Source organism: Aquarana catesbeiana, linkage group LG06 (assembly GCF_042186555.1).
Source record: "Aquarana catesbeiana isolate 2022-GZ linkage group LG06, ASM4218655v1, whole genome shotgun sequence".
In the NCBI taxonomy this organism is placed as follows: Eukaryota; Metazoa; Chordata; class Amphibia; order Anura; family Ranidae; genus Aquarana; species Aquarana catesbeiana.
In genome coordinates, this window is record NC_133329.1 from 39794197 (window position 1) to 39817748 (window position 23552).

A 23552-nucleotide genomic window follows, 5' to 3' on the forward strand; every position below is an offset into this window, starting at 1 on the left:
ATATTGGAAGGTTATTTTACAGCCAGCCACTAACTACCAATGCCAATGGCTTAGGTTTACAGCCAGCCACTAATCACCAATGCTACGGGGGTTTATCTTTACAGCCAGCCACTGACCACCAATGCCAAGGAATTAGATTTACAGCCAGCCACTATTTACCAATGCTGGGGGGTATCTTTACAGCCATCCACTGACCACCAATATTGGAAGGTTACCTTTACAGCCAGCCAATGACCACCAATGCCAAGGGATTAGGTTTACAGCCAGCCACTAATCACCAATGCTAGGGGGGTAGCTTTACAGCCAGCCACTGACTAACAATGCCAAGGGATTAGGTTTACAGCCAGCCACTAATCACCAATGCTAGGGGGTTTATCTTTACAGCCAGCCACTGACCACCAATGCCAAGGAATTAGGTTTACAGCCAGCCACTATTTACCAATGCTGGGGGTATCTTTACAGCCATCCACTGACCACAAATATTGGAAAGTTATCTTTACAGCCAGCCACTGACCACCACTGCCAAGGAATTAGGTTTACAGCCAGCCACTAATCACCAATGCTAGGGGGATTATCTTTACAGCCAGCCACTGACCACCAATACTGGAAGGTTATCTTTACATCCAGCCACTGACCACCAATACTGAAAGGTTATTTTTTTTCAGCCAGCCACTGACCACCAATCCCAAGGGATTAGGTTTACAGCCAGCCACTAATCATCAATGCTAGGGGGTATCTTTACAGCCAGCCACTGACCACCAATGCTGAGAGGTTATAATTATAGCCAGCGACCACTAATGCTGGGAGGTTTTTTTTACAGCCTGCCACTGACTACCAATACTGGAAGTTTACCTTTACAGCCAGCCACTGACCACAATTGCTGGGAGTTTATATTTATAGCCAGTCCCTGACCACCAATACTGTAAGGTTATCTTTACAGCCAGCCACTGACCAGTAATGCCAAGGGATTAGGTTTACAGTCAGCCACTATTCACCAATGCTGAGGGGGTATCTTTACAGCCAGCCACTGACCACCAATGCTGGGAGGTTATAATTATAGCCAGCGACCACTAATGCTGGGAGGTTTTTTTACAGCCTGCCACTGACTACCAATACTGGAAGTTTACCTTTACAGCCAGCCACTGACCACAATTGCTGGGAGGTTATATTTATAGCCAGTCCCTGACCACCAATACTGGAAGGTTATCTTTACAGCCAGCCACTGACCAGTAATGCCAAGGGATTAGGTTTACAGTCAGCCACTATTCACCAATGCTGAGGGGGTATCTTTACAGCCAGCCACTGACCACCAATGTCAGAGGATTAGGTTTACAGCCAGCCACTAATCACCAATGCTAGGGGGGTAGCTTTACAGCCAGCCACTGACCACCAATGCCAAGGAATTAGGTTTACAGCCAGTCACTATTTACCAAAGCTGGGGGTATCTTTACAGCCATCCACTGACCACAAATATTGGAAAGTTATCTTTACAGCCAGCCACTGACCACCAATGCCAAGGTATTAGGTTTACAGCCAGCCACTAATCACCAATGCTAGGGGGGATTATCTTTACAGCCAGCCACTGACCACCAATACTGGAAGGTTATCTTTACATCCAGCCACTGACCACCAATAATAAAAGGTTATTTTTTTCAGCCAGCCACTGACCACCAATCCCAAGGGATTAGGTTTACAGCCAGCCACTAATCATCAATGCTAGGGGGGTATCTTTACAGCCAGCCACTGACCACCAATGCTGGGAGGTTATAATTATAGCCAGCGACCACTAATGCTGGGAGGTTTTTTTTACAGCCTGTCACTGACTACCAATACTGGAAGTTTACCTTTACAGCCAGCCACTGACCACAATTGCTGGGAGGTTATATTTATAGCCAGTCCCTGACCACCAATACTGGAAGGTTATCTTTACAGCCAGCCACTGACCAGTAATGCCAAGGGATTAGGTTTACAGCCAGCCACTAATCATCAATGCTAGGGGGTATCTTTACAGCCAGCCACTGACCACCAATGTCAGAGGATTAGGTCTACAGCCAGCCATTAATTACCAATGCTGGGGGGTATCTTTACAGCCAGCCATTGACCACCAATGTCAAGGGATTAGGTTTACAGCCAGCCACTAATAACCAATGCTAGGGGGGTATCTTTACAGTCAGCCACTGACCACCAATGCCAAGGGATTAGGTTTACAGCCAGCCACTAATCACCAGTGCTAGGGGGGGTTATCTTTACAGCCAGCCACTGACCACCAATGCCAAGGAATTAGGTTTACAGCCAGCCACTATTTACCAATGCTAGGGAGGTATCTTTACAGCCAGCCACTGACCACCAATGCCAAGGGATTAGGTTTACAGCCAGCCACTAATCACCAATGCTAGGGGGGACTATCTTTACAGCCAGCCACTGACCACCAATACTGGAAGGTTATTTTTTTCAGCCAGCCACTGGCCACCAATTCCAAGGGATTAGGTTTACAGCCAGCCACTAATCATCAATGCTAGGGGGTTATCTTTACAACCAGCCACTGACCTCCAATGCTGGGAGATTATCTTTACAGACAGCCACTGACCACCAATGCCAAGGGATTAGGTTTACAGCCAGCCACTAATCACCAATGCTGGGGGTTATCTTTACAGCCAGCCACTGACCACCAATGCCAAGGAATTAGATTTACAACCAGCCACTATTCATCAATGCTGGGAGGTTATTTTTATAGCCAGGCACTGAACACTAATGCTGGGAGGCTATCTTTACAGCTTGCCACTGACTACCAATACTGGGAGGTTATCTTTACAGCCAGCCACTGACCACCAATGCTGGGAGATAGGGGTGCACCAAATGGGTTTTTTGGTGCCGAAACCGATACCAAAAATGAAAAATATACTAGGCCGAAAACCAAAACCGATAGAAAAAATAAACAGTTTTTAAAAAGTATTATATTCAACTTTTTAATTAATATCATCAATTTAAATTAATATGGATTTATTGTTGGCCATAATTACCACCTTAGGTGCAAGAAAAGCTCAAGAAAATTCAGTCCGCAGTCTCCAACCATCTCTTGTATCATGTCCCCAGTCTCTATCCATCGGATACAAGAGACGGTCAGAGACTGCAGACATGCTACAGGAGACAGTCAGAGACTGCAGACATGCTACAGGAGATAGTCAGAGACTGCAGACATGCTACAGGAGATGGTGAGAGACTACAGTCATATTATAGGAGATGGTCAGAGACTGCAGATATGCTACAGGAGATAGTCAGAGGCTGCAGACATGCTACAGGAGATAGTCAGAGACTGCAGACATGCTACAGGAGACAGTCAGAGACCTGCAGACATGCTACAGGAGACGGTCAGAGACTGCAGACATGCTATAAGAGACGGTCAGAGACTGCAGACATGCTACAGGAGATGGCCAGAGACTGCAGACATGCTACATTAGACGGTCAGAGACTGCAGGCACCGCAAGCTGCCACAAAATGGGGGGGGCGCCAAAGCTGCAGGGACATGCAGTCAGTGGTGGCATGCCATGAGCATAAAAAAAAACAAAAAAAGGATCGACTTTGAGGGTCATAGCTCAGCGACCAGGAATCACAAAGACCCCAAATTTGGGGGGTAGGTACCCCGTATCTCCAGAACCATAGATGTGAGCCCAAGTGGTGGGGTAGGACTTCAGCTACCTACCCCCCAAATTTGGGGTCTTTTGTGATTCCTGGTCGCTGAGCTATGACCCTCAAAGTCAATCCTTTTTTTAGTTTTGTTTTTTATGCTCATGGCATGCCACCACTGACTGCATGTCCCTGCATCTTTGGTGCCCCCCCATTTTGTGGCAGCTTGCGGTGCCTGGGTACAGTTCACCCTGGGTACCTGCCCAGGATCAGCCCTAAGTGTCCATGTGCGGACTTGCCCCCCTATGCGGATGCCAATGACCTCCACCACAACTAAATACCCCCAGCAAACAGTAGATCCACCCAGGTAATAATAGACCCGATCAGTAACACAGAGTCTTAGCAAACTAAATCTCATGTTTTGGGGTTTTATGTAATCATCAGCCCTAAAATGTGCATTTCACCAAAAATTTAAAAAGGGCTTAAAAATGTTTATGGCAAAAAACATGAGAAGCGGGGGTGACATCATCCAGCTGTTGAACTGAACACAGGGCCCTTCTATACTGATACAGCCACTGGGACGCCCTAGAGAAAGTCACGTGTCAGTGACGCAACGTGCGGGAGGAGCCTAGGACGTAGTCTGTTGAACACATTGTATCAAACAGCAGCGGCTTGTGTAAAAAGTCTCGCCCGTAGCGGCCAGCTGAGATCTGCCTATCTGCATGCCTTAAACCAATCGGGCGCACGTGAGTTCATCACTGTGCTGTTTTGTTTGTGGACTTTCCTTGTAGCAATATTGCGCAATGATTCTTTCCTTTGTTTGTCTTACATAAATCATCTGGTATGGAGAAATTACTAGTTACATTATTGCGGCTGTGAAGGAAATAACCTATAAATGTGAACAAACAAGTATTGCAGAAATCCAAGTATCCCAGAATACTGAGGAGTGAACTGTTGTTTTTTATCAATTCCATCTCATGAACTAAACCATCTATGCTCAATCGCACCCAATCGGCATTATTCATTTATATTTATATTTATCTATATACAACACTGCCATATAAGTTGTTATCTATTTATACATTTATTTTCAGCATCATGGAGTGTTTAGTGCTCATCACAGGGAATAATTAATTATTATTTATTTAGGAACTTTAATACTTACCCTTATTTTGGAGTATTGGCACTAATTATATTAATCTTTTTAGCCTATCCATAATTTTTTAGTGCATTTTTAGCATATCTGAACACATTCTCCTTATAATTTAACCTTTGCATTTCTCACTTTGGAGTAATTGCACGTGCTTCAGCACATTTTTTAGTGGATATGCACATTTTTTTCTAATATTTTTTAGAATATTTTTTAGAGTTGCACACATTTTTCTCTAACTCATTTTTCTCTAATGCCCCGTACACACGGTCGGATTTTCCGATGGAAAATGTCCGATCGGAGCGTGTTGTCGGAAATTCCGACCGTGTGTGGGCTCCATCGGACATTTTCCATCGGATTTTCCGACACACAAAGTTGGACATCAGGAGATAAAATTTTCCGACAACAAAATCCGTTGTCGGAAATTCCGATCGTGTGTACACAAATCCGACGGACAAAGTGCCACGCATGCTCAGAATAAATAAAGAGATGAAAGCTATTGGCCACTGCCCCGTTTATAGTCCCGACGTACGTGTTTTACGTCACCGCGTTTAGAACGATCGGATTTTCCGACAACTTTGTGCGACCGCGTGTAGACAAAACAAGTTTGAGCCAACATCCGTCGGAAAAAATCCTAGGATTTTGTTGTCGGAATGTCCGAACAAAGTCCGACCGTGTGTACGCCCTATTACTCATTTATTTTAGTGACTTTGGAATTTTTATCTATACCTGATCACATTTGGCTTTTAGCACGATTCTTATTTATTCACACTAATTGAACTGTTTATTTGAGCGCATCAATTTATAGTTTATACTTAACAATAGACCCCTGTCAGCAACAATAGATCCCCTAGCAGCCACCAATAGACCCATCCCTCAACAGTAGATTCCTCCTACCCCCCCCACCCAGAAACATAAGACAACATCAGCAACAATAGACCTCCCTAACAACCATGGATCCCCCCAGCAGCCAGCATCAGTAGACACTCCAGTACACCCCAACACCCCTTGCCATTACATACATTCAGTGCTGGAGGTGCCGTTTTCCTGACAACAACGCCTTTATTATACCTGCACCGTCTAACACAGGGAATTATAAAAGTACATTTAGATATCAGGAATCTACAGAGATACATGTAATATTTGAGCTGTAGAGACAAATGAAGGAGATAAACCAATCTACTGACCTTCCATCCATGGCCCTGTTCTGTAGAGAGGAGATCTGGGTATCTGGTGCCACTCAGCTCAGTTCTCATATATATAGAGAGGGGGTGGAGGGGAAATGCAGAGCGATTCCGGAGAAATGAAAGTAACATCTCCAGTATCCTGGCTGTGGAGTTATTGTTTGCAGCTCTGATGGCATCCCTCCAGATAGAAACACAGTCAGCTCCATTCATCTCTTATTTTTTGCATGGTTACCTTTTCTCAGTGTAGGTGTATGTACCTGTATAGCCAGAAACTTTTTTTTCCAAGTTTTGGATGGAGTGGGGAGGATTAGAACTCTTGCCAGGTTGTCATAACTTTTTCCCAATGATGGTTTTCCCCGACAAGAGGTGAGACAGGAACCTGATTTATTAAAGTTGAACTCCGAGGGAAAAAATACCACTGCAAGGGTTAAATTGTCTTTGATACCTAGAGTCAGAGGCGGCTCTAGGCTTTGTGAGGCCTTAGGCAAAACTTACACATGAGGCCCCACGGACTGGGACGCTCCGTGATGAGGCCGCTATTCCTCAGGCTGTGGGCGGTATCTGATTTGTCCATCAGCTCCTAAGCCACAGAGTCCCAGTGGGGGTAGGTGGAGCCGCCGGCGTCAACTTTAGTGATTGAGAACAGGCAAATTAGGAGGCCGCGAGGCCCCTGTGAGTGCGAGGCCTTAGGCGACCGCCTAATTTGCCTAATTAGAGAGCCGCCTCTGCCTAGAGTATTCATTACAAGAAAAGCATATGTCTTCGTAACAAGAGATTTAGGCCGGGTTCACATTTGTGCGACCGCGGTTTCACGCCTAGGGTCCGTTGCGTGCCCGTTCACCGGTTCAGGTGCGAATCAGGTCTGAATTTTTTGCCTGAATTTCGCACCTGAACCGGACCCAAAGACGCACAGGACCCTTTCTGAATGTGGACCGCAGCTGCCCCCGTCCATTGAGAGCTGATCACACTCGCCTGTCATGCGATTTGGATGCGGTGAAACCCGCATCCAATTCACATATGTGTAAATCTAGCCTAAATGTAGTAATTCTAGAGAATGTTAGAGGGAACAAACAAATACCATTCTCAGGATTCATTTGCTAATTCCATCTAACATTCTCTAGAATTGTTACAAAGACGTATGTATTTCCTATGCTCCTTAGCGCCATCTAGTGACCATCATGTGGTATTCTGTCCAAAATAAAAGTACATTTGCACAGAGTGGAAAACAGTTTAACCACTTCAGCCCCGGAAGGATTTACCCCCTTAATGACCAGGCCATTTTTGTGATACGGCACTGCGCCGCTTTAACTGTCAATTGTGCGGTCGTGCAACGCTGTACCCAAACAAAATTGATGTCCTTTTTTTCCCACTAATAGTACTTTCTTTTAGTGGTATTTGATCACCTCTGTGGTTTTTAAATTTTGCGCTATAAACAAAAAAGACTGACAATTTTGGGAAAAAAAATAATATTTTACTTTATACTATAATACATATCTAAAAAAAAAAAAATGTATTAATCAGTTTAGGCCAATATGTATTCTGCTACATATTTTTGGTAAAAAAAAAATTACACTAAGCGTATATTGATTGGTTTGCGCAAAAGTTGTAGTGTTACAAACTATGGGAAAGGTTTAGGGACTTTTTCTTTTTTTATTGCTTTTACTAGTAATGGCGGCGATCAGCGATTTTTAGTGGAACTGCGACATTGCTGCAGACAAATCTGACCCTAAGTGACACTTTTTGGTGACCAGTGACACCAATACAGTGATCAGTGCTATAAAAATGCACTGATTGCTGTATAAATGTCACTGGCAGGGAAGGGGTTAACACTAGGGGGCGATCAAAGGGTTGAGTGTTCCCTGGGAGGTGTTTCTAACTGTGGGGGGGATTTACTGACTGGGAGTACAGAGAGATCGCTGTTCCTGATCACTAGGAACAGCTGATCTCTCTCTCTCCTCCCATGTCAGAACGGGGATCCGCCTTGTTTACATCCCCGTTCTGCCTCTCTTCACTGCAATGGCGGGTGGCCGGTTAACCCACGGGCGAACTCCCGCAGCCCCGCGCAAGCCCGCTGTACCACATGCACAGACCGACATACAGGTCATGTCCCCGTGTTCTCGATCTTGGCTTCATGTTGAAAATACTGCCCTCCTGAACCTTATTCACCCCCTTGATGTATTTAAAGGTTTCAATCATGTCTCCCCTTTCTCTTCTTTCCTCCAGACTGTACATATTAAAGAGGAGCTCCAGTCTGGGCAGAAAAAAAATAAGTCAGCAGCTACAAATCCTGTAGCTGCTGACTTTTCGTATAAGGACACTTACCTGTCCAGGGATCCCACGATGTCCTCCGATTCTTCAATCGGCTTTGTATGCAGGTCCCGGGATCTTCAATAAGGGAAACCTTCAGGCTTCACAGCTGGTTTCCTACTGCAAGCATCCAAGAGTGGCACTGCACTTTCTGAATGGTCCCGCCGTCTTCTGGGAACTCTGTTTGTCCCAGAAGTCAGCGAGGGGAAGGAGGAGGGGCCGAACATACTCGGAGTTCTCTGCAGCGATCTTACCTGGAAGTGGGAGCGGGTACCTATCACCCCTCCCCCCCAAAAAAAGTGTCAAATGTGGCAGTGGAGGGGGTGAGGGTGTGAACAAGCAGAGCTTCCCCTTTTGGGTGGAGCTCCGATTTAAGTTCCTGAAGTCACTCTCGACTCTCCTAAAAGGGCTTATTTATTTTAATGTAATCATTAACCGTTTGCCGACCAGCACATGAAGATGTACGTCGGCACAATGTCATGGCTGCGCAAATGGCGGTACCTGTACGTCCCCTTTAAATCGCGGGCTAGTGGGGGCGTTTTTCGGCCGCATGAGCATGCCCGTGGGTCCTGCGGACTCGATGTCCGCCAGTGGCCTGCAATCGTGACACGGAGCGGCAGAACGGGGAGATGTCTATGTAAACAAGGCATTTCCTGTTCTGCCTAGCAACATGACAGGGATCTACTGCTCCCAGTGATCGGGAGCAGTAATCTATGTCATGTTCTAGTGAGCCCATCCCCCCTACAGTTAGAGCACACTGAGGGAGCATACTTAACCCCTTGATCGCCCCCTAGTGTTTAACCCCTTCCCTGCCAGTGTCATTTACACAGTAATCAGTGCATATTTATAGCACAGATCGCTGTATAAATGTCAATGGTTCCAATGTAGTGTCAAAAGTGTCCGATGTGTCCACCGCAGTCACGATAAAAATCGCAGATCGCCGCCATTACTAATAAAAAAAATAATAATAAAAATGCCATAAATCTATCCCTATTTTGTAGACGCTATAACTTTTGCACAAACCAATCAATATACGCTTATTGGGTTTGGTTTTCGTATTACCAAAAATATGTAGAAGAATACATATCAGCCTAAACTGAGGAAGAAATTTGTTTTTTTATATATTTTTTGGGGATATTTATTATAGCAAAAAGTAAAAAATATTGCTTTTTTTTCAAAATTGTCGCTCTTTTTTTGTTTATAGCGCAAAAAATAAAAACCGCAGAGGTGATCAATAACCACCAAAAGAAAGCTCTATTTGTGGGAAAAAAAGGACATCAATTTTATTTGGGTGCAACGTCACACGGCTGCGCAATTGTCAGTTAAAGCGACGCAGTGCTGAATCACAAAAAGTGCTCTGGTCAGGAAGGGGGTAAATCCTTCCGGGACTGAAGTGGTTAACCACTTAAGGACCGAGCCTCTTTCTGAGATTTGTTGTTTACAAGTTAAAAAAAGTTTTTTTTGCTAGAAAATCACTTAGAACCCCCAAACGTTATACATTTTTTTCTAACACCCTAGAGAATAAAATGGAGGTCGTTGCAATACTTTCTGTCACACCGTATTTGCGCAGCGCTCTTACAAGCGCACCTTTTTTATAAAAAATACACTTTTTTGAATTAAAAAATAAGACAACAGTAAAGTTAGCCCAATTTCTTTATATTGTGAAAGATAATGTTACGCCAAGTAAATTGATACCCAACATGTCACGCTTCAAAATTGCGCCCGCTCGTGGAATGGTGACAAACTTTTACCCTTAAAAATCTCCATAGGCGACATTTAAAAAATTCTACAGGTTGCATGTTTTGAGTTACAGAGGAGGTCTAGGGCTAGAATTATTGCTCTCAGTCTACCGATGGTAATACCTCACATGTGTGGTTTGAACACCGTTTTCATATGTGGGCGCGACTCACGTATGCGTTCGCTTCAGCACGCGAGCTCGTCGGGACGGGGCGCATTTTAAAAAATGTTTTTCTTATTTATTTTACCTTTTATTTTTTATTTTTACACTGTTTTTTTTAAAAAAAATGTGTCACTTTTATTCCTATTACAAGGAATGTAAACATCTCTTGAAATAGAAAAAAAGCATGGCAGGACCTCTTAAATATGAGATCTGGGGTCAAAAAGACCTCAGATCTCATATTTACACTAAAATGCAATAAAAAAATTAAATAAAAAATGTTGTAATTTAAAAAAATACTCCAAAAAAAATGTCCCTTTAAGAGCTATGGGAGGAAGTGATGCTTTGACATCGCTTCCGCCCTGCAATGATATGGAGACGGGTAGGGGCCATCTTCCCCTCACTCGTCTCCATGTCAGGCTAGGGAAAACATCCAATCTCTTCCGTCGCTGCCGACGGCCCCGGTAAGCTGCAGAGGGAACCGGAGCGCGGCGGGAGGGGTGGGCCCCTCTCCGGCCATCGATAAAAGTGATCTTGCGACGAATCTGCCGCAGAGACCAATTCTATCTGAAAGCACGCTGAAGAAGAGGATAACAAGGTTATGGCAGCTTGCTGCTGCCATAACAACGATATTCCTCTTCAAAGTACCGACATATAAGGACGGTGGGCAGTCCGGAAGTGGTTAAAGTGGTTGTAAACCCTGTTACACCATTTGTACCTAAGGGGAATCCTTATAATAAGGCTTCCCTGTAGGTAGAATGAATATCTCCTAAACCTGCACGGTTTAGGAGATATTTACCATATACGCTTGCGCCAACGTCATCGGGGCATGCGCACTGAAGAAACGGCCTGCTCGTGTCGTTTCTTCAGGGCCAGTGTCGTGACCATGGGAGTGACATCATCGCGGCTCCAGCAAATCACAGCGACGGAGCCCGCGTACCTGGAAATAACTCCGGGAGACATGTCGCCAGTCACAGTGATGTATACTAGCTCATTATGCCTTTGCCTTACAGGGTTTGTTTTTTGGTTTTGGTTTTTGTTTTTTGGTTTACAACCACTTTAATTTTATAGTTGTGATCAACATTTGCACAATATTGTGGGATGGAAATCTTTTTATTCTTAAGGACCTCTGCTTTTAGAAAATATATGATTTGGGGATGGGGGGTCCTCCATAAATGTTCAGGTTCAATAAAATTCATTGTATCACATGTGGGAAATTGAAAAACTGGCAGAAAAGAGTTAAAAGAAGCAACATCGCTAAAGAGACAAAGACTTCCTGGAGAGGGCAGGAAATATAAACTTTGAGCAAAGTGTAGAATCGAAACTCTTTATCTACACAGAAAAAAAAATCTCTCTGCTGCTTTCTTTGTTGCGTAATATCAGACAGTGAAAGCTGGATATTATTTTATAAGTTTAATATCAACATTTTATTTTATTGTATTTTTATATTACATTGTGTTTCATATCCCATTGTACAGCCCTAATGAGGAACACATGACTAAACACAATGGGATTAAATCTTAATTACGGTAACTAGGTTAAATTAACCTAATAAAGTTTCTTGTTAGATTCATAGTGGTTTAGCACTGTAGTTTTGCAGGTCCTAGGTCTTTAGTTTAGTTCCCACAATGCAGTATTTTTGTTGCACCGTGTTGCAGTTAAATGTTATGTTCTCACTCACTGAACATTGTGCTGCATGATTGCAAAGAGAACATTAGAATGTGACCTTCATTGAGAGCAGACACTGATGGATCTAGGTACTTTCTGTGTAATGTGCCGGAGTCATAAATAATTGTATGTGATTTCCATGAGACATTAGAGTGTAAGCTCATCTGGTGCAGGGACTTATGTGTTTGGCTCAGTGTTCTCTGCACAGCACTACAGTATATGTCAGAGCCATATAAATGTATAATAATAATAGTTACTGTGAGGGGGCCATTAAAGTGTCAGGGGGACATTAACCACTTCCCGTCTGCGGTATAGCCAAAAGACGGCTGCAGCGCAGACCTAATTTGCCGGGAGGGCATCCATAAACGTCCTCCCGTGCTCGAGTGGCCTGCGCGCCCCCTGCAGGGCGCGTGCGACTCGCTCTGTGTTCACAGAGTGAGTCTATGAGATCCCGAACCCTTACCACGTGATCAGCTGTCAGCCAACAGCTGATCATGTGATGTAAACAAAGCCGGCAATCGGCTATTTTTTCTCCTCACGCTGTGAGAGGGACATTGGTCCCAATCATGGAGAGCCTCTGCAGAGGCTTCTGTGCCACCTACCAGTGCCCACCAGCGCCACCTACCAGTGCCCACAGTACCACCCATCAGTGGCCACAGTGCCACCTATCAGTGCCCACAGTGCCACCTATCAGTGCCCACAATGCCACCTATAAATGCCACCAATCAGTGCCTCATCACCATTGCTGCCTATGAATACCACCTACCAGTGCCACCTACCAGTGCCCATCAGTGCCACCTATCAGTGCCCATCAGTGCCACCCATCAGTGCCACCCGTCAGTGCCGTCTTATCAGTGCCGTCTTATCAGTGCCCATCAGTGTTGCCTTATCTGTGCCTATCACTGCAGCCTCATCAGCGAATATCAATGAAGAATGCAAAATTCTATAAGAAACTATGAAACATGTTTTTTTTTTTTTCAAAATGTTCTGTCTTTTTTTGTTTGTTTAGCAAAAAATAAAAACCCAAGTGGTGATTAAATACCACCAAAAGAAAGCTCCATTTGTGTGAAAAAAATGATAAAAATTTCATTTGAGTACAGTGTAGCATGACCGTGCAATTGTCATTCAAAGTGCGACAGCACTCAAAGCTGAAAATTGATCTGGGCATGAGGGGGTTTAAGTGCCCAGTAAGCAAGGGTAAAGTGTAAATTTTTTTTTATTAAACAAATCATACAAGCATACAGCTCATTAATAAAAACATATTTACACAAAAATAAACAACAACTAAACTAAAACAAGCATGCTTACATCATCAAGTAAAGAAAAACGTTTCCTGAAAAGATAACATATTAAGAAACATATTTTAATGACAACAAAAAAGAGACTACAAACCCCGAAACTCAACCTAAACACAATCCAGGCTAAGAAACCTTTTGAGATTTAATCGCCATCAGGATGCATTAACCCCTCCCCCCACATCATTCACCCCGACTTCCACATCATTTACCTTGCATTCTGCACCAGCCACCCTCATTCCCTTCCCACCCCCCACCATCCAATACATCCCTCACTCCACCCCTCGATGTGCCCTGACCTTCAGCCGCCCTTCTGCCACGCCAAGGAGGAGGGGTTGGCACCACCATACACTCTGGTCCAGCACCCTCCACTGCCTTCACTACACTAGGAGAAACAATAGGTGCAGACACAGACTTGACAACCACACTTTCTGACACTGACTGGGAGACCACAGACTGGGGGGACACTAACACCACAGAGGGCCTCACAGACACAGATTCTGACAGGACAGACACACTAGGATCCCCTGGTACAACCTCTGCCAACCTAGACTCTTCTCTATCCAGACGGAAGAATTCCTCCACTAACTCTGGCTTATTGTGCAAAGCCTCAGAGCACCAGCTATAAGGGTGACCAACCTTATCACATAGGTTACATTTAATGATGTTACAGTCCCTTGTCAGATGCCCCAGTTCCTGGCACAAAGAGCACTTCTGTTCTGGACATTTAGAGGAGAAATGTCCCTTGACTCCACATTTATGACACAGCTTAGGTTGACCAGGGAAGAAGACGGTAATTCTATCTCTACCAATAAAGGCAGAGGAGGGCAAATGCTGGACTACATTCCCACACACATTCAACCTCATTGATACTGACCACCCACCCATCCAGATTCCCCTATCATCCACAATCTTTTTAGGGGACACAACATTTCACCAAACCTCCTCAACCAGACCCATAAATCCTCAGGGGTATAGACTAATTCCTTGTCAGGATAGTCACATTTTTTTATCAACGGATGTCTTAAGACAACTTTAGGGACAAGCCCCTTCCAGTCTGGCTGGCCCCCATATACATGCTCATACCACTCCCAAAACAGATCCAGCGATTCTGGACACACAAATGATAAATCATATTCATAGGAACCAGCCGGACTGATGAAAGCATAATTATCCTCTGCCTTAAAACCCATGGCTAGGATCTTATTCACAACCACCCTCCTGATAGGTGGAATACCTCCTCCTTCCCACCTGAGCTGTACCACATTCCCACATTTAATGGAAGAAGGTGCGTTAGGTGAAAGTCACACAACTGGCTTCCTTCCACCACCAGTAGCATGACTTTGTCCCGACAGCCTTAGCATAACTCTTAACTGGGACAGATGACACATTAACTGGTTGCATAGGAATATTAACTGGCTGCATAGAAATCTCTGAAATCTGGTTTGGTAAATTACCCACCACTTGATCCTCCCTCCTCTCCTCCAGCACAACAGTCCCGCTCACCAGAGTCCCAGAAGTACCACAGTTACCAGCAGTCCCATCGTCAAGTAAAGTTTTCTGTTTAGAAAAAACACCAGCTGTTTCAGCGTTCATACGGCCCTCCTGCTCTGCAATTTCAATGTTCATGTGACATTCCTGCTCTGCAGTTTCAATGTTCATGCGACATTCCTGCTCTGCACTGTTAGTGTCCATGTGGGACACCTCACAGCCAGAAGAAACTTCTCTGTCTGGATACATGGCATCTCTTCCTGCATTCCCATGATCTTCATCTGATGAGTCAGTGCCACTCAAGGGAGATTCCACTTCTGTAATGGCCTGCAGCGATCCGACTTTTTCCTCCTCCTGAGATGACCCAGGCCGCTGGGAAGGGAGGGGGGCATTTACTTCCTTACCCCCCCATCCACACTTCCTTACCCCCATCCATACTGTTGCCGTTGCTGTGGCATCCACCCTCTGGCTGGTACTGGCACAGGCACTCTCATTCATCTGTTCTCATTCTCACACACTTCTCTGAACACACCGCTGCTCTCCTTCAGAGAGGCGACCAACTTCTCCTGCTTTTTCAATAAGAAAAAAGGGGGGGTTAACTCGCGCTAAAACAAATTGGTGATCATACACATCATCACCAAACCAAATATTTAGAACTAAGTAAAGAATTCCCCTTTAGTGTATACATAATATACAAAACACATGTCAAATGAATAATCAGTCCAAAAAAGTGTTCAAAGTGGTAATAAAAAGTCCATATATAAAAAATAAATCACCCAAGTGATATGAAAATATCTTAAAAAAGTCCCAAAAAAAATAAATTCTTGCTGTAAGAAGAAAAAAGCATGCTTGCTCCACCACCGTGAAATCAGATTAGCCGATTACCAGAAACTCATGATCCCCCATTACAGAGGATCAGAGAAAGCTGTTTGTTAATACTGCTTCGAACCACGACCAATGGATCAGAGACCTTATACCGAGATGGGACATCAAAGACTGCAGGGTCAGGCTAAGGATGTTCACACTGACAGGTACTCAGACATCAGCCCACAGCATTGCAGATGTAGTCATAGAAGGAAAAAAAGGCTCCCTATAGTGTAAAATCATTGACTTTATTGGAGAAGTAAAAAGTTAAACTCACATGTTAGTAGACAATAGTAGGCATGTAGTGTAGTCTGGAGCGCCGGCCGGAAGCTCACAGACAGCCCGTCCTACTGCCTCTTCCAGAGACTTCAGCTTGGAGACTTCCCTCTTACTGTTTCCAGACTTACTATGCAGGGATTTATTTTTCCTAAGATCTTCTTTCATGACAGAAAGTTTCTGTTCCTCCTTAGCAATGCGGCGAACTCTGTTCACCACTTTATCATGGAAGACTGGTAAGGACTCCTCTTGCATAGGAACAGGCCCAGGATCCATTGCAGCTTGAGCACATGGAGTAGGCCTCAGTGCCTCTGGAGAGCCTCCACCTTCGTCTTCCCCAATATGGTCCATGCTTGCCTGGGAAAAGCCTGCATGAGAGGCCCAGGCTTGCTGCTTTTTTCAGCTGAGATCACAGCAGAATGAGCCAACAGCACCCTGCAAAACAGCACCACCTTGTGAAGAAGCTCCTCTGGTGCAGAGACTGATATGATTGGCTCAGGGATCTCTGTACAGCACTGCGGTATATGTCAGAGCTATATAAATGTATAATAATAATAGTGTGTGACTGTAGGGGGACATTAGAGTGTAAATTTTTGTTTATTAAAAATCTTGCAAATATATAACATACCGTATATACTCGAGTATAAGCCGAGTTTTTCAGCAAATTTTTTTGTGCTGAAAATGCCCCCCTAGGCTTATACTCGAGTCTGTGTCCATCTGCAGCCTCATGCGCCTGATCTCCCGATGCTGTGACATGCAGTCAGTCTAGTCGGTGGCCAGTGTAACAAACCCCCACCTCCGCCTCCTCCTCGTCCCCCGTCCGTGACGGAACACTGATTCAGTTCTTCCAAGCAGGGAGTCAGAATCCCGCCTATCATAGGCAAGGACCAGGAGGAGGCGGAGGCGGGGCTTTGTTACACTGCATGGCCATTGACTAGATTGACTGCAACAAAGCCCCAACTCCGCCTCCACCTCCTCCTCGTCCTCGTCCTCGCCTGTGTTAGGCGGGACACTGACTGGAAGAACTGAATCAGTGTTCCGTCACGGATGAGGGACGAGGAGGAGGTGGAGGTGGGGCTTTGTTACACTGGCCACCGACTAGACTGACTGCATGTCACAGTGCTGGAGATCAAGGTACATGAGGCGGCAGGGAGATGGACACAGTGAGGCAGCAGGGAGATGGACACAGTGAGGCAGCAGGCAAATGGGCACAGTGAGGAGGCATGCAGATGGGCACAGTGAGGAGGCATGCAGATGGGCACAGTGAGGAGGAGGCATGCATATGGGCACAGTGAGGAGGCAGGCATATGTGCACAGTGAGGAGGCAGGCAAATGGGCACAGTGATGAGGCATGCATATGGGCACAGTGAGGAGGCAGGCATATGGGCACAGTGAGGAGGCAGGCATATGGGCACAGTGAGGAGGCAGGCATATGGGCACAGTGAGGCTGCAGGCAAATGGGCACAGTGAGGAGGCATGCAGATGGGCACAGTGAGGAGGCATGCAAATGGGCACAGTGAGGAGGCATGCAGATGGGCACAGTGAGGCATGCAAATGGGTATTGTTGACCCACTTTTACACTTACAGTAGCTCCTGCATTTCTTGGCTTATACTCGAGTCAATAAGTTTACCCAGTTTTTTGTGGTAAAATTAGGTGCGCAGTTCCAAGCCAGGACCGTCATATTTTTACTGGCAAGATTTTTTATTTACGGATTTTCACCGACATGAAAAAATAGCCCCGTTTTTACGGGCTGCCCGTAAAAACACAGACGGTTGGCAACACAGAGGGGGAGGGGATTACTTTAATGCAAAGTATTCTCTGAATGGTGCCCATTCTGAGCAGCCAACCTCCTGTGCTCAGATTGCAGCAGAGCAGTCGATTAATCCAGGTCCCAGAAGCAGGTGGAGATCACTGGAGTAGCGGTGTCTACTTAAGTGATTTTTAACTTCCAGGAGAACCAGTCAGGTATGTTATAAAAAGTTACATTGGTCCAAGCTGGTCAATGTAACTATGCATAAAATATCCATACCTGGAATTCTTCTATAAGGAGGAATGGGCTCCTTCAAGCCATACCTGCATTTAGTTTCTCAGTTGTTATGTATGTTACAGCATGTATGCTCTCATAGACTAGAGTTAAGACCACAGTCATCAGAAGGGCCTTGACAAGGCAGTGTGACTTCCAAATATATTTGCAAATGTTGTGCAGCTGCTTTTAACTAAAAGGGTTAGACAATGTATTTTTTTTCACTGGCTAACTGGTAAGTTTACTGGGAAATGCACTTTATTTTGGTTACTCTTTGCAAAGCCCTTCCATGTGCACCTTCCTCTGAAACAGCCATTTTCGATCAGGGTTCTGTGCACTCTAGGGTGCGACCAAGGGTTTCTATGGGTTTCTTGAGCTGTGGCTGCTTGACATTTCAGTTTATGGTGTCTGCATAGTTACAGGATCAACACCACTTGGCAGAGTCAGTGGCATGGCACCAATGGCCTTTTCAGGCCTTTTCTTCTCAATGGCCACCAATGTAAAGGCATTTTTTCCACTGGCCTTCACTTAGCTAGTTTTAGCAGGGGTTCCCCGAGACCTAAAAATGAATTCAAAAGTTCTTCTAGGGTATGAGGGTTGAGAAAGGCTGCTCGAAAAGCTAGTTATCAATTGGGGTGGTTGCCATTTTTGTTTAGTTGCATAACTGAATTTATTGACTTCAGTTATTAATGTTGGCAAAAATGTATGTCATTCTGATCTTTTAATGTTTCTCTTTATTTAGTTCTTTCATGTTCCTTCATTTTATGGAAAACCAGTTTGCAAATATGTTTAGCAAGTTTTAGTGGTTTATATGTATAATCAAATTTGTAATATGTAGCACCCTCTAGTGCAGTGGTTCTCAACTCCAGTCCTCAGGACCCACCAACAGGCCAGGTTTGCAAGATAGCTGAAATACATCACAGGTGATATCACTTGCTGCTCAGTGATTGCAGTATTCTAGTCTGCAACTCCCCAAGGTAATACTTAAAATCTGGCCTGTTGGTGGGTCCTGAGGACTGGAGTTGAGAACCACTGCTCTAGTGTGTGCTAGAAATAGTTGTTGGTGTAGGAAAATTTAGCTTGGCTGAGGACCAGGCTTGGGTTGTAAATCTGGGTCAGGGTTCAGTGACTGAGGGGCAGGATGACTCATCTGGCAGCTCTCTCTGGCACTTCCCCCCTGGTCTGAAAGTTGGTGGAAATTTCCAGAACTGGAGGGTGGGAGTAAGGAGGAGCTGCCATGCATATTTATGAGGACCTAGACCAATCCCCAGCAGAAAGGGGCTGGAAGGGGGCAGGTCACCTCATAAATAGAGTTGAGTCATGCCAGCAGGGGCAGTGGGGTGGAAGGTGGAGATGGAGTGCTGAGTAGGCTGTCGGAGGCCCTTGCAGGGCGCCCCCTAGTCTGGGGGGGTGTGACCTCGGGTCTGGGGCTCAGGTGCTTGAAGATTCCCCCTAAAACACACGGAGGAAACTCTTCCTGGAGGCACGGGAGCAGGAAGAGAGGATAGCAGGAGAAGGTCAGCACATCTGGGAGATCTCTTGAGAGTTAGCCTGGGCTGGTGAGTGTCATTTTGGAGGACTGTGGGGAAAAGTTAGCCTGGAGGGCTAGTGAAAGGGGCAGCTGCAGCCAGGCGGGCTGGGATTAGTGGCCACAGGTGTAATGTATGCTGGACACTGAACTTTTGTTACACAACCAAGGGGCCTCGGGTTCCTGTCTCTAATGGGCGATTGCTTCATCTAACTAAGTGACTGTTGGATAATTTACAGTGTTCCAACTGGGTTCTGTAAGCAAGTGAGTGCTGAAGGAAGAAGATGAGCTGTATATAGAGACTGTATATAGAAGCTGTATATAGGAAGCGTTGTCCCTGAAGTTTGTTCTGAAGTCAAATGAGCATCCCAAACCTCTGATCCCTATCCGAATTATTACCCTCAATAAAACAAAAAAAACAAAGTCACGGACTGTTTTCTGAAAAAGTGATTAAAGTGATTGTAAAGTCTCGATTGTAAAGATCCTCCTCTTCTTGGGTCCCTCTTCTGTGATCCTGGCCCCTCTCTCCTGTAGGCATGTGCATTTCGTTTCGTTCCGAATCGAAATTCGGACGAATTTTTCATTATTCGGAAATTCGGATGCATCCGAATTTCCGAATGACAAAAGTAAAGAATTTAAACGAATCCGAAAAAAAACGAACGAATTCGAATCGAATTCGAAAACATATTCGAATCGAATTCGAAAACATATTCGAAAACATATTCGAATCGAATTCGAAAACATAATCAAATTAAAAAAAAATAGAAAACGTTTTTCTAAAAAAAACAATAAGGTAGAATATAAAATAATAAAGCAATAGAATATGTATATATATATATATATATATATATATATATATATATATATGTTTTTTTATGCTTTTCTTTTCTATTATTTTATATTCTATAATAGTATTTTCAATTCAAATTCAAATTCATTCTATACGAAATTCGAATTTCGGAACATGGCTTCTGAAGTTTGAATTTCGTATAGAATGAATTCGAATTTGAATAGAAAAGATTAGAACAGAAAATAATAGAAAAGTATAGACTAGAAAAACAATAGAACAGAATAGAAGAAAATATAATATATATTATATTTTCTTCTATTCTGTTCTATTGTTTTTCTAGTCTATTCTTTTCTATTATTTTCTATTCTATTCTAATCTTTTATATTCAAATTTGATTTCGGTCTATATGAAATTCGAATTTTGGAAGATGTTTTATATATATATATATATATATATATATATATATATATATATATATATATATATATATATATAATTTTCTATTCTGTTTCATTGTTTTTCTATGCTATTCTTTTCTATTCTATTCTAAACTTTTCTATTCGAATTTGAATTCATTCTATACGAAATTCGAATTTCGGAAGATGGCTTCTGAAAGTGGAATTTCGTATAGAATGAATTCGAATTTGAATAGAAAAGATTAGAATAGAAAATAATAGACTAGACAAACAATAGAACAGAATAAAATATAATATATATCATTTATTCTATTCTGTTCTATTGTTTTTCTAGTCTTTTCTCTTCTACTCTATTCTATTCTTTTCTATTCAAATTCGAATTCATATTATAAGAAATTCAAATTTCGGAAGATGGTTTTATTTATATATATATATATATATATATATATATATATATATATATATATATATATATATATGTGTGTATATGTATAATATATATATATATATATGTGTGTGTATATGTATAATATATATATATATGTATAATATATATATATATATATATATATATATATATAAAACCATCTTCTGAAATTTGAATTTCTTATAAAATGAATTCGAATTTGAATAGAAAAGATTAGAACAGAGTAGAAGAGAAAAGACTAGAAAAACAATAGAACAGAATACAAAAAATTATATATGTTATATTTTATTCTGTTCTATTGTTTGTCTAGTCTATTATTTTCTATTCAACTTCAGAAGCCATGTTCCGAAATTCGAATTTCGTATAGAATGAATTTGAATTGAAAAGACTATTATAGAATATAAAATAATAGAAAAGAAAAGCATAAAAAAACAATAGAAGAGAATAATACAAAAAAATGACCGTATTTATCGGCGTATAACACGCACTGGCGTATAACACGCACCCCAAGTTTAGGAGGGAATTTTAAGGAAAAAAAACTTTTAGGAGGGAAGTTTAAGGGAAAAAAACTTACATTTAAATGCCCATAATTGCAGCCTTCTCAGTGCAGCCTTGCCCCAGTGCAGCCATGTCAGTGCAGCCTTGTCAGTGCGGCCTTGTCAGTGCAGCCTTCCCAGTGTCCATTGCAGCCTTATCCCAGTGCAGCCTTTCCCAGGGAAGCCTTGCCCCAGTGCAGCCTTGCAGCTCGCAGTTTGAAAATCCAGTGATCCCCTGCGATCCTGAGCTTCAAAATCGCCGACCGCGATTTGAAAATGGTGCCGCCGGCGCCAAAATACACAGAGCCAGTCCTCGGCTCTTCTCGGCGGCTCTCATTCACTTTCGGCTCCACTCGTAGTCCCGCCCGGGATGGGCGTGACTGTGAGCGGAGCTATCCGAACCTAGCCGAGTACACTCGGCTAGGTTCGGGCGGCACTCGAGTGAAGCCGAAAGTGGCCGAGAAGAGCCGAGGACTGGCTCTGTGTATTTCGGCGCCATTTTCAAATCGCGGTCGGCGATTTTGAAGATCTGTCAGCTCAGGATCGCAAGGGATCGGCGTATAACACGCACCCATGATTTTCCCCTGATTTTAGGGGAAAAAAGTGCGTGTTATATGCCGATAAATACGGTATATATATTTATATATATTTTTTTTATTTTTATTTTTTTTCTATGCTGGTCTATTGTTTTTCTATTCTTTTCTATTCTTTTCTATTTTATTCTAATCTTTTCTATTTGAATGCAAAATCATTCTATACGAAATTTGAATTTCCGAAAATGGTTATACAGAAACAGAATGAAATAGAATGAAATAGAATTCTAATAGAAAAGACTAGAACAGAAAAACAATAGAACAGAATAGAAAAAAAAAAAAAATATATATATATATATATATATATATATATATATATATATATATATATATATATATATATACACACACATCTTCCGAAATTGGAATTTGGTACAGAATGAATTCAAATAGAAAAGATTAGAATAGAACAGAAAATAATATAAAAGAATAGCATAGAAAAACAATAGAACAGAATAGAAAAAAATATAAAATATTCTATTCTAATCTTTTCTATTCAAATTCATTCTGTACCAAATTCCAATTTCGGAAGATGGTTTTATTTATTTTATATATATATAAAATATTTCTTTCTATTCTGTTCTATTGTTTTTCTATTCTATTCTTTTCTATTAGAATTTGATTTCATTCTATTTCTATATAACTATTTTCTGAAATTCGAATTTTGTATAGAATGAATTTGAATTCAAATAGAAAAGATCAGAATATAATAGAAAATAATAGAAAAACAATAGAACAGAATAGAAAAAATATTTTTTATATATATATAAAACCATCCAAAATTCGAATTTCGTTTAAAATTAATTTGAATAGAAAAGATTAAAATAGAGTAGAAAGAATAGACTAGAAAAACAATAGAACAGAATAGAATAAGATATAATATATATATTATATTTTATTCTGTTCTGTTCTATTGTTTTTCTAGTCTATTCTTTTCTATTCAAATTCTAATTCATTCTATACGAAATTCGAATTTCAGAAGCCATCTTCTGAAATTCGAATTTCATATAGAATGAATTCAAATTCGAACAGAAATGTTTAGAATAGAATAAAAAAGAATAGCTTAGAAAAACAATGAAACAGAATAGAAAAAAATATATATATTATATTTTATTCTCTTCTGTTCTATTGTTTTTCTAGTCTATTCTATTTCTATTCTAATCTTTTCTATTCAAATTCGAATTCATTCTATACGAAATTCTAATTTTAGAAGCCATCTTCCGAAATTCGAATTTCGCATAGAATTAATTCAAATTCGAATAGAAAAGTTTAGAATAGAATAGAAAAGAATAGCATAGAAAAACAATGGAACAGAATAGAAAAAAAATATAATATATATATTTAACCATCTTCCAAAATTGGAATTTGGTACAGAATGAATTCGAATTCAAATAGAAAAGCTTAGAATACAATATATTATATGATCTATTGTTTTTCTATGCTATTCTTTTATACTTTCTATTCTATCCTAATTTTTTC

At 42.2% G+C, this 23552-nt stretch overlaps 1 protein-coding gene across 2 annotated transcripts in view; it reads right to left on the bottom strand.

Annotated features, from left to right (window-relative positions):
• LOC141148333 (up-regulator of cell proliferation-like) overlaps positions 1–23552 on the bottom strand; it is an 86838-nt gene that overhangs the window by 38811 nt on the left and 24475 nt on the right. The window contains exon 1 of one of the 2 annotated variants that reach the window (XM_073635709.1): positions 5962–6083. The exons of the other annotated variant lie outside the window; for it this stretch is intronic. The gene's annotated coding sequence lies outside the window, so the exon portion shown is untranslated. Of the gene's footprint in view, positions 1–5961; positions 6084–23552 lie in introns of those variants that run through there. 2 annotated transcript variants of the gene reach the window in all.